Source organism: Macrotis lagotis, chromosome 3 (genome assembly GCF_037893015.1).
Source record: "Macrotis lagotis isolate mMagLag1 chromosome 3, bilby.v1.9.chrom.fasta, whole genome shotgun sequence".
Classification (NCBI taxonomy): Eukaryota; Metazoa; Chordata; class Mammalia; order Peramelemorphia; family Peramelidae; genus Macrotis; species Macrotis lagotis.
The window spans coordinates 304,080,851-304,093,595 of record NC_133660.1 but is presented as its reverse complement, the minus strand read 5'-3'; the positions used below and the strand labels follow the sequence as shown (position 1 = coordinate 304,093,595).

Sequence of the window (12,745 nt, the reverse complement as noted above, 5' to 3'; positions counted from 1 at the left end):
ATAGTTTAAAAACTGAAGGGGATTCATCTTATCAACTTATACCAAATGCTTTTAATAAATATTGCATTAGAACTTTATTTATTACAATTCTATTTTTAATTAATTACACTTTGTTTATATTTATTATCTCATTTAGTCAACATAATATTATGTACATTTAAAGTTTAATAGCTTACCGAGGCTCAACCCTTTCAGAGCTAAAGGAAAAGGAAAATATTCTGAAGACCTCATTATCATGCCTAAATTTTAGTAATCTTTAGCAGTTCTTTTTAAATTTTTTTCTGATGATATCATGTATATCCAAGTCTTTCACCAAAAATGGGCAATTGTCATCCAGTTCAAAAGGCTATTAAAGACTTTCTATCACACTGGAATCCTACTACAGGTCAAGATTGGGTATCGCTATTGCTACTATTACAAGAGTGAGAAATAGTTACTAAATATTTTAAATTCTTTTTTCCTCTGACCCTGGTAAGATTATTTCTCATCTAATGACAAATTGGTATTTTTATCCTCATTCCTCAAAGAAGAATAGAAACATCATTTTTTATCAGGGCTACCAATTAAAGGGAAAGTTTGAAAAGAAAGATATACAGTAGAAATGAATAATTGCTTAAAAGAATCATGTCTGAGAAGCCATGTTTGTGGAGAGGAGGCTAGTAATTGCCTGAGATATCTACAATGCCTCTCCAAAGATGATTAAATAACAAATAAATAACAAAATTAAAACAAATTCTTAAGTGGAAGAACCCACAAGGACAGGGCAAAACAATTTCCATGTTGATCACTTGGAAGATTGACAGGAAAGGTCTGTTGCATCCAGATGAGAGTGGTCACACCAGTAAAGACCTGACCACCGCAAGTCAAGTCTTCAGAGTGATTGAAGCAACAATAGCAGAAGTAGCTGTTTTCAGAATTCTCAGTCCATAGATGATAAGGGGATCAAACAACTGGTCAGAAGTAGATTAGAGGGGTGGCTAGGTGGTACAGTGGATAGAGCACCGGCGCTGTTTTTGGGAGTACCTGAGTTCAAATCCCTCCTCAGACACTTGATAATTACCTAGCTGTGTGGCCTTAGGCAAGCCATTAACCCCATTACCTTGCAAAAAAAAAAAATAGATTAGAGGGAATCTCTTTGCTAACAATGGGGATAAGACTCTGCTGCTTTGCCTATGCTCAAATTTGGTTCTTACCCTTAGATGGCAGTTCCAAGGCAGGAAGGAGCAGTAATACGCCAGAGTTTGAAAACACAGTGGAGTAGAGACTCACCACAATTCCAGTAAAGAAAAAGGTGCTGCTGTTTGCCTTTAGTACCATTAGTAAAAAGGAAGCAAAGAACATAATAATAATGATGAGGGAGCTGCAGGTGGAGAGTGTTTTGTGCTTTCCATCTTTATAAAGGAGCCCAAAATATACTGAGGAAAATATCACCTTAAAAAAACAGAACCAGGCAGATGGTAAAAAAAAAAAAAGATACAAAAATTCAAAGAGAAGAATGCCTTGAAAATCAGAATTGGACAAATTTACTAAAGAAAATGCCTTAAAAAGCAAAATTGACCAAATGTAAAGGGAGGTACAAATTCTATTAAAAATGGAATTAACTGGGGCCCCTAGGTGACACAGTAGATGGAGCACCGGCCCTGGAGTCAGGAGCACCTGAGTTCAAATCCAGCCTCGGATATTTAATAATTACCTAGCTGTGTAGCCTTGTGCAAGTCACTTAATCCTATTTGCCTTGAAAAAATCCTAAAAAAAGAAAAAAATGGAATTGGCCAAATGAAAGAGAAGTAAAAATCTCACTGAAGAAAATAATTCCTAAATATTAGAACTGAACAAATAGAAGTCAATGGTTCCATGAGACAACAAGATAAAAAAGAAGACAGTGTGAAATATTTCATAAGAAAAACAACTGACCGTAGAAAATAAATGTTTAAAATATTGGACCTTCAGAAAGCCATAAATGAAAACTAACTTAGACATGAAAACTAACTTAGACATCATCCGTAAAGAAATTATCAAAGAAAGTTCCCCTCATACTCTAGAACCAAAGGATCTAATCATTTTCTGAAAAAGCAACATGAAAACTACCTGAAATGTACCAAACAAAAGTTGGAATTCCCAGGTCAAGGAGAAAATATTAAAAACAATCACAACAAAATAATTCAAGTGTTGTGGTTGGAGCCACAGTCAGGCTGACACAAAAATTTTGCAAGCTTCAATTTTTGCAGGGATCAAGGGATATTATGATATTATTATATATCATATTACATAATATTATATTATGATATTCCAGGGGGGAAAGGGGGCAAGGATTACAACCAAAAATCATGTAGCCAGAAAAGCTGAGGGAAAAAACCTGTAAATTCAATGAAATTAATTATTTTAAGTATTCCTGATAATAAGAACCAGAGGAAAATAGAAAATTTGACTTTCAAAAACAAGATTTAAGAGAAGCATAAAAATAAACAGAAAAAAGAAAACCACAAGGGATTTAGTAAGATTAAACTGTTCTTGCATGGAAAGATGATATCTGGAACTCATAAGAACTTTCTCAGGATGGATGCAAGGAGAGTTGAATATAATGGGATGATATTTTACAAAATAAAATTAAGGGATGAGAAAGAAAAATGCACTGGGAGAAAAAGAAAAGGAGAGGTAGAATGGGGAAAATTATGTGACAGAAAAAACACCATAAATGCTTTTATAGTGGAGGAGATGGGCAAGATAGTAGGAAACTTAACTCATCCTGGAGTCGACTCTAAGAGGGTCATACACTAAAATTGGATATAGAAATCTACCACTGATCTTTAATTTAGAAAAAAAAAGTTATCTTATTATGTATTTTGCTCTCTTATACTTTAATTTTCTTCCTTAAGGATATGTATGATTTCTCTCTCTCATCACATTCAACTTAGATCAGTGTATACCATGGAAACTGTAAAGACTAACAGACAGCCTTCTGTGGGTGGAGGGAAGCAAGATTAGGGGGAAAATTGTAAAAATCAAAATAAATAAAATCTTTATTAAGAAAACAGTTCTAGGGGCATCTAGGTGGTGTAGTGGATAAAACACCAGCCTTGGAGTCAGGAGTACCTAGGTTCAAATCCGGTCTCAGACACTTAATAATTACCTAGCTGTGTGGCCTTGGGCAAGCCACTTAACCCCATTTGCCTTGCAAAAACCTAAAAAAACCAGTTCTGAGGTACCCCTTCACAACTACCAGATTAACCAATATGAATACATAGGAAAGTGGTTAGTTTTGAAGGGAATATGGGAAAGTTGAACCCTAATGCACTTTTGATGGAATTGTGAACTAATTCAAACTTTCTGGAGATCAATTTGAAATTCTGTCTGAAGGTCATTAAAATGTGCATACCCATTAAAAAAAAGAAATCTATCACATGTGAGGGAAGGGATAAAAGAAAGGTGGTGCTAATAGAAGGGAGGACAGTTTGGTAGGGACAATATTCAGAAGAAATACACTTTTGAGGAGGGTGAAAGGAGATAAAGTACAGAATGAATGGTGGGAAATAGAAGAAAGTTAGCAATCATAAACTATGGAAAAATTTTTAGACATATTTCTCCAATAAATTCTCATCTCTTAAATATATAACAAAATGTATCAAATTTATGGAAATAGTCATTCTTTTTTATTTTTTATTTTTCCCCAGTTACATGCAAAAAAATAATTTCAAAAATTTACTTTTAAAGTCTGAACTCTGAATTCACTGCCCTCCTCTTACCTCAATCCTACTTACTGAAAAAGCAAGTCATCTGATACATCTTAAATATGTATAGTCATGAAAAAATCACCACAATAGTCATGTTATAAAACTAACGTACCCTCCCAAAAAAAGAAACCTCAAGAAAAATTAGGTGATTATAAAACCATGTTTCAGTCTGTATTGAGACACCATCAGCTCTTTTTTCCTGAAGATAGATTATATTCTTCATCATAAATAATGCAGAATTCTATTGGGTCATAGTATTGCAGAGAAAAGGTAAGTCATCCAGAGCTGATCATTTTAGAAAATTGTTGTTACTTTGAATATGGTACATTTCCCATTGTGTCTACTTTTTCAAGACTTTTACTGAGAGCAACTGGTTCATATTACTTATGAGAGAAAACCATTTCATTTTATTCATATAACACAATTTGTTCAGTCATTCTATAAGTGATAAGTAGCCCCTTAATTTTTAGTTTGTTGACATCAAAAAAGAACTGCTAGAAATATACTTATACATCTAAAACCTAGTCCTTCCTGTTTTTGATCCCTTCTGGAATATAGACTTAGTAGTGGCATTGCTAGATCAGAGGGAAGGCATGGTTTTATAGGACTTTGGCTTAGTTCCAAATAACTCCATAGAATTGCTGAGTCCTCTCACAGTTCCTCCAAAAGTGCATTTATACTTCATTTTTCCTACATACCCTCCAAAGTCTATCATTTTCTCTTTCTGTCCAATTAGCCAATCCAATAGATAAAAGGTAGTACCTCAGAATTGTTCCAATCCACCATTTCTCCTTTCAGTAGTGAGTGAGGACATTTTTTTAGAAAAATGAATTAAATAGCATTGATAATCTCAACTGAAAACTGTTCATATCTTTCAATCATTTTTCAATTGGGGAATGGCTCTCCATTGTTTTTAGAAATTTGACTCAGTTCTCCATGTTTGAGAAATGAAAACTTTATCAGAGAAACTGGCTTCAATATATTTTCCTGTCGTCCTTAATTCTAACTGCATTTGCCTCCATCCTATTCCCCCAGCCCCTTTTATTGTATTCTCTCTCTTTTCAGTAGTTCCCTCCTCAAAAGTTTTTTTGCATCCAACTACCCCCTCTTTCCTTCCTTCTATCTCCTTCAAACCTCAGCAGGCCCCTTTCTCCCTTCTTTTTCCCTCTTCTACTTTCTTGTAGTGTAAGATAGATTTCTCTACCGAATTGAGTATGTGTTTTATTCTCTCTCTCAGGCAATTCTGAGAGTAAATCTCACTCACTTCTCAACTTTTCCCTCTTCCACTCCACTACAAAAGCTTTTTCTTGCCTCTTTTATGTGAAATAAGTTATCCCATTCTATATTCCCTTTCTCCCTTTCTCTCTTGCCTCACCCATTAACTCTATTATTTTAATAAATTATCCCTTCAAATTCAACAGTTCATACTGCCCTGAGGTCCTCTCTTACCCTGGGACAACAGATCTTTCTGCAGATCTTCCTAGTGGTCTTGGGATGGAAAATTGTTTCACACTGTGTTTTTATGGGTTCTCTCATTCTAGATTTTATTTTGAACTATTATTTAAAGGTATTTGGAGTGATTTGGGGAGAGTCCAGGTGAATCCCTGCCTTTATTCTACCTTCTTGACTCTGTCCCCCAAGAACCATTCTTTAATGAATAAAAAATAAGAATAGTTTTCAGATTGAGTTTTCTTTTTTTTAGATAGATACTACTAATCATTTTATTTTATTTTAGTTTTAGTTTTTTTAATTTATTTTTTATTCTAATTTTGTACAAATATTTTTTTACATTAATAAAATATTCTTCTTTACAAGTAAACAAAATACCCCTCCTTCCCCATGAATATAGATAGACTTGCTTGGGCAAAAAAAGTAAAGGGGAGAGAAAAAAAGTAAAATAAAAAAATAATAGTAATAATTGTAGGTATGGCCAGGTGGCACAATGGCCGAGGCACCCACCCTGGAGCCACGAGCACCTGAGTCCATAGCCAGCCTTGTAAACCCAACAATCACCCAGCCGTGTGACATGCAAGCCACCTGATCCCCACTGCCCTGCAAAAACCAAAAAAAAGAAAGAAAAAAAAGACACAAAATAAAATAAAATAGTAATAATAGTAGGGGTGGCTGGGTGGCAGACAGAGCATTGGCCCTTGAGCCAGGAGCACCTGGGTCCAAATCCGGCCCCAGACACCCAAAGATCACCCCACTGTGTGGCCCCAGGCAGGCCATCCAGCCCCACTTGCCCTGCACCCTCCCCCAAATAATAATAACAAAAAATGTGGTTGAGTCTTTGTTCCAACACCAACAACTCTGTCATGGGTGGATCTCATTCTTTATGATAAGTCCATCACAAAAGTTATTTCCATATTTTTCCATCTTTGCCATTGCTGATCGCAACTCCCTCCTTTCTTATTTCTCCACTACCATGTACTCTATTTTCTCTCTCCTTTCACTCTGACTCTGTAGGGTCGCTGAGTGGCGCAGCAGACAGATCCTTGGTCCTGGGGCCAAGAGGCCCTGAGCTCCCATACCACCCCTTAAGCCCAGAATCCACCTGGCCCTGTGGTCCTGGGCAGACCTTCCAATCCCAGCCCCTTGCAAGAAGTAAGAAAGAAAATGTGTTATATCTGGCCACTCTCACCCCATTGTCCATCCTCTCCTCCTTTATTCACATCCCCACCCCTTCCCCCAGCTCACCGCTCCTTCTTACTCCAGATGTCTATACCCCATGTCGAGACCCCATTGAGTATATATGCTGTTTCCTTTCCTAGCCATCTCTGATGAGAGCAAAGGTTCCCTCATTCCCCCTTGCCTCCCCACTTCCATATCATTGCAATAGCTCATTGTAATAAAAAAAGTCTTACGTGAAATATCTTGGACTATTCCCCCCTCCTTTTTCTTTCTCCCATTCCATTTCCCTTTTTTTCTATTGACTCCATTTTTACACCATATTTTATCTTCGAATTCAGCTTTCTCCTGTGCTTCAACTATAAAAGCTCTCTCTACCTCCTCTATTAACTGAGAAGTTTCATATGAGTATTATCGGTGTCATTTTTCTATGCAGGAATACATGCAGTTCAGCCTCATTAAGTCCCTCATATTTACTCCCTCTCCTCCAATCTCCATACTTCACCTGAGTCCTGTGTCTGAAGATCAAACTTTCTGTTCAGCTCTGGCCATTCCAAAAGGAACATTTGAAATTCACCTGGTTCATTGAAAGTCCATCTTTTTCCCTGGAAGAGGACATTCAGCCTTGCTGGGTAGTTCATTCTTGTCTGCATTCTAAGCTCTTTTGCCTTCCGGTATATTGTATTCCAAGCCCTACGAGCTTCCAAAGTAGCTGCTGCTAAGTCCTGTGTGATCCTGACTGCAGCTCCACGATATTTGAACTGTGTCCTTCTGGCTGCTTGTAATATTTTCTCTTTGACTCGGGAGTTCTGGAACTTGGCTATAATATTCCTAGGGGTTGGTTTTTAGGGATCTCTTTCTCGGGGGGATCAGTGGATTCTCTCCATTTCTATTTTGCCCTCTGCTTCTAGAATATCAGGGAAATTTTCCTGTAGTAATTCTTTGAAAATGATGTCAAGGCTCTTTTCCTGATCATGACTTTCAGGTATTCCAATAATTTTTAAATTATCTTTCCTAAGTCTGTTTTCCATATCAGTTGTTTTTTCAATGAGATATTTCACATTTTCTTCTAATTTTTCATTTTTTTTGTTCTGAAGTATTGATTCCTGATTTCTGTTAAATTCATCCATCTCCCTGAATTCTATTCTTTGTCTGAAGGATTTATTCTCTTCAGAGAGTTTTCTTGTCTCCTTTTCCATCTGGCCAATTTTGCTTTTTAAAGCATTCTTCTCCTCCATAACTTTTTGAACTGTTTTATCCATTTGACCTAAGCTGGTTTTTAGCATGCTATTTTCTTCAGCATTTTTTTGGATTTCCTTGACTAAGCTGCTGACTTCATTTTCATATTTTTCCTGCATTTCTCTCCTTTCTTTTCCCAGTTTTTCTTCCAACTCCCTCATTTGATTTTCAAAGTCTTTTTTGAGCTCTGTCATAGCCTGAGCCCAATTTCTGATTTTCTTGGAGTCTTTAGATGCAGGAGCTTGTGCTTCCTCATCTTCAGACTGAGTATTTTGATCCTTCTTGGGCTCATTTGCAAAATATTTCTCAATAGTCTTCCTTTTGTTTCTTTGCTTGTTCATTTTCCCAGCCTGGGCCTGGTTTGGGGTGCTTCCTGAGCTTTTGGGACACTCCCACAAGGGTCTCAGTGTGTGAGGCTCTGTCTTCCCTCCTGGTCTGTGAATGACCATAAGCACCTCCCTCTGCCACAGGGCTGAGGTGGGGGGGCCCTGCTGTTCTATGGGGGGGCCTAGACTGCGATCAGGATCTGAATGTAGTCAGAGCTCCAGAGTCCTGTTCCAGGGGCAGAGGACAGAGCTCTGCAGTCTCCCTCTCTTCACTCCCCTCCCTCAGCTCAATGGGCTCATGCCCTGGGGGCTCCTGCTTACAGGCTCTGCCTGCTTCTGTTTCCTGGATCAGGGCTGGGGAAAGACCATGCTTCTTGCTGTGTGCCCTGAGGGCTGGGCTCCACGTGCTCACTCTGGCAGAGGTCCCCTGCTGCTCCCCCACGTTGTGCTCGGTGCTCCTTGGGGTGCAGCTCAGGAGACTCCCCCTCTGATGTGAGCTGAGACTTCCAGCGCCTTGGTGCTGCCTTCAGGAGGCTGGAGTTCTTTGGCTCTGGCGGGCCACTCCTCTGGCAGGCCGCCTCTCTGATCCCGTGTAGCAGAGCCTTTCTGCTCTTTTCCAGGTTACCTTGAGTAGGAGAACTGCCTCACTGGGTCCCTTTGTGGGTTCTGTCTCTCGAAAGTTTAGTTAAGAGTCTTTAGTTTCAGGTTTTATCAGAGAGCTCCTAAGACTTGATCCCTTCTTGTCTCCATCTTGGCTCTGCCCCCCAGACTGAGTTTTCAAAACTGTCTATAACCATATGTCAAAATGCACTAAATTACTATTGATTTGAGAAATGTTAGTTAAAGTAATCTGAGATAATACCTCACACCTATTAAACTGGCTAATAAAATGGAAAAGGAAAATAGTAATGTTGAAGGGAATGAGAAACTAATACATTGGTGGTGGAGTTGTGAATTAATTCAACCATTATATAGTGTCATTGGAAGCTATGCCCAAAGGTCTGTAAAAAAAATGCATACTTGTTGAGCTAGCATTATGAAATCACTTTATGCACAAAAATATTCAAAGTATTAAAGTTCTTGTCTGGTAGCAAACAATTTTAAATTTAGCAGATCCCCAGCAATTGGGAAAGGGCTGAAAATGTTTTTGCACATATCACTATAACAAAAGATGAGCTAGATATTCTCTGAAAAAGCCTGGAAAGATTTACATGAATGAAGCAGAGTGAAATAAGTGAATAAAAGCAGGAGATAATTGAACACAATTATAACAATATTGTAAAATTATGACTTATGCATGATGTAGCTATTCTCAGCAATGAGCCAAAAATTTATCATGAAAAATGTTATACATCCCCAGAAAAAGAACTGATGGAGTCTGAATCTAGATCATCGTCACTTTTTAACTTTATATATCTTGTGTTTTTTTTTAAATTTTGGTCTGTTTTCTTTTACAACATGACTAATAAAGTATGTTTTGCATGACTACATATGCACAATCTATATTAAAATGCTTGACTTCTCAAAGAGGAATACAGAAAGAGAGGGAAAATTTGAAACTCAATTTAAAAAATGAAAGCTGAAAATTATTTTTGCTTATAATGGAGCCAAATAAATACTAAATTAAAAATAAAATGATGCTCTCTCTGTATATATGTTTGTGTGTGTATGTATGTATATATATATATACATACATATGTATACATACACATATATATGTATTGTGAATGCATAAGGAAAAAAGATAATCTATAAAATGCTAATCCCTTGAGCTCTAGATTTCTATACTGCTTTCATTTCTTGGCTAACCAAAGTGTCCACTATAAGACTAGAGTCAACATTACAATATGGGAATCATTGGGTCACATATTTTGAGTCATCCCAGATAAGAAATAGAGGAGAACAAAGATACTATGCCTAAAGTGGTAGAAGTCAGTCCTTGAATGGCTATTTCTCTAACAAGTAAATAAGCAAATGAATTAACAAATTAACAAAATTAATGAATTGATAATAGATAATTTGTGAACAAATAAATAAATGAATAAATGGAATTCATGATTCCTGCATCTTAATGCCCCATCCCCCCAAAATTAAACAAAATTACTAGTTAGTTTTAAAAGACACTGAATCTTAGAGCATATTTTAACGAGAATTTGTTCACACTCATATTCCCTGCCACTACAGTAGAGAGTTCCTTGAATCACACATACACACACATGCACATAGACTTCGTCTCTATAGCTAGTACTTTTACTTGATAACTCTAATAACATACTAATATGCTCTAGGAAACACTTCTTTCCCAATTTATTGACCTGCAAATAAACTCAAGAATCCTTTTCACTCATTCACCTAAATCATTTTATACTCCAAAAAATATCTTTTTTCTAATATTTCCCCAGTCTTTTGCCTTTTTCTTCTAATCTTTGCCTCAGTACTTCTAATCTTGTACTTTAATCTTACTATACTCTCTAGTCCAAAACTTCTTAATCATTGTGTATGTGTTTGAGTGCACATGCATGTATGTGTATGTGATGAACCACCTGACCAGACTGAGCAGAAAAACTGGAAAGATTTGAATAAATTGAAATTGAGTGAAATGAGAAGAATTCAAAGAACATTATACATGCTATCAACAACATGGGTTGATGATAGTCTTGATCATTTCAGCAGTACAATAAGCAAAGACAATTTTTTTTAATTCTGAAGGAAAATATCATCCATATCCAGAGAAGGTGTTATGGAGTTTAAATAATGATGAAATTTTATTTTCTTCAATTTTAAAAAAGTAGTTATGTGTTATTTTTTCTCTCTGATGTTTTCTTTCTTCTCTTTGGATCTGATTCTTCTCTCTTATTCATTTTATTTCTCCTTTGTATTTACTTCTGAGTGTTTATGTTGTTCCCAAAACATACATCTAAAGTAATGTATACATCATAAGGCCAAGAATAATTTTATTTTTGCCTATGTATCACTCATACTTAACATTCAATCACTTAACAGCCATTCATTAAGTGCTATATTCTGGACAACAGGCAAAATACCTGACATAGAATGGACACACACGTAACTTTTGTGACATTTAATTGATCTTTTTAATGAGAAGCATTCCTATGTTAGCATTTGATATCTGCATATTCAGAAATTAAAGAATATGATTTAGTCTGTCCATAGGTACTATGGGTCTCTCATTTCTCCTTTATTATTCATTCTTTAGCTGCACTAAAAACAACTTGATAAAGTTAATCTTGTAAATCCTAATATGGAGCCCTTTTTATACATAAAAAGAAATCATAACAGAAAAGTTGCCAATGTGGATACAATGAACACTCGTTAGCAATTTCGTTTTTTAATATATCCTTGAAATTTCTTTTCACTGATCAACAAAATTGTTTTGCAACCTGACTCTGAGTCTGGTAGTTTTATTATGGGCCCTTTACTAGTTAACCAAAATCTCTTTCTGGCAGTATAATTTCCTGATGGCATTTTTCATCTGGCCATTTCTCAGTGTATAGATTAAAGGGTTTAACATGGGGGTAATAATTGTATAGAAGACTGCAATAGTTTTATCAATAAGCAAGTTTGTGGCTGGGCTCAGATAGATAAAAATTCAGGGAATAAAGAATAAAATGACTGTAGTGATGTGGGAACTACAGACAGAGGGCTTTGCATCTTCCTTCTGCATTGTGGGTTTTCAGAGAATTCAGGATGACATCATAAGAGATCATTAACAGAAGGAAGTTTAATAAGCAAATGAAACCATTGTTGTCTGCAACACCTAAAACAAGAATGTCAGTGTCAGTGCAGGCAAGGTTTAGCAAAGGATTTGTGTCATACATAAAGCAATCTATGGCATTGGGACCACAAAATGGCAATTGGATCAGGAAGAGCATTTGGATGAAGCCCCCCGATCTAGACCATACCCACCAAGAGGCCAAGCACTTGCCAATTCATAATGGTCATGCAGTGTAGGGACTTGCAAATGGCCATATAATGGTCATAGGTCATTACTGATAGCAGGTTGCCCTCAGCACCTCCAAAGAAGTATTCACCAAAGACTAGCATCATGCAAGCATTGAAGAAAATGGTTTTCTTTTCATAAAGTGAGTCTATAGTAAATTTAGGTTTGCTAATAGAGGGAAAGCTGTCGTCTCTAAAGGACAATTAGGCCAGGAAAAAAGTACAAAGGGGAATGCAGACTTGGACTGATGTTGATGGTGATGACAATGAGTCATTACTACTATTATAAGACATAGATGACTAAAAATACACACACACACACACACACACACAGAAACACGCAAACAATTTTATGCATCTTTGAATTTGCTGTAAGACACAATAAATTAAATTCAGTCACATTGTTTCCATTATCGATTTAATCCATACAGGCATTGAATTTAAGCAAGAATTTTATTTATCTGTGAAAAAAGGAAAAGTTTTCAGTAAGGGAATCTTGAATTTATTTGGACTTTCCACTATAAAGGTCATATGGAAAAAGTTTGACCTTGGAATCCTAGAGTACTATATCTACATCTCAAATATCCCTACCATTGTGCAAATGAAATAGGTTATTTATGTCCTCCAAGCTTTCTGACCTTTTACTTAAAGTGTTTTAGTGAAGAGACATATGGTGTAGAAGTTAGGGGATAAGAGTTGAGCTTAAGAGAGCATACTTTCAGATTTTTGTCAGAAGCATATTACTGATAATATAGTAGTTAGTATTTTTGTAATACTTATAAAAATAATTTTGAACTTTATTTTGAAAAGTGGTTTACATATGCTCTCTCATTTCATTCAAACAATAACTCTTTGAGAAAG

General features: G+C 36.3%; 1 pseudogene; it reads right to left on the bottom strand.

Moving 5' to 3' along the window:
- Positions 1–11,363: 11,363 nt before the first annotated feature.
- On the bottom strand, positions 11,364–12,152 carry LOC141519677 (olfactory receptor 4C46-like; annotated as a pseudogene).
- Between the last annotated feature and the right edge of the window lie 593 nt (positions 12,153–12,745).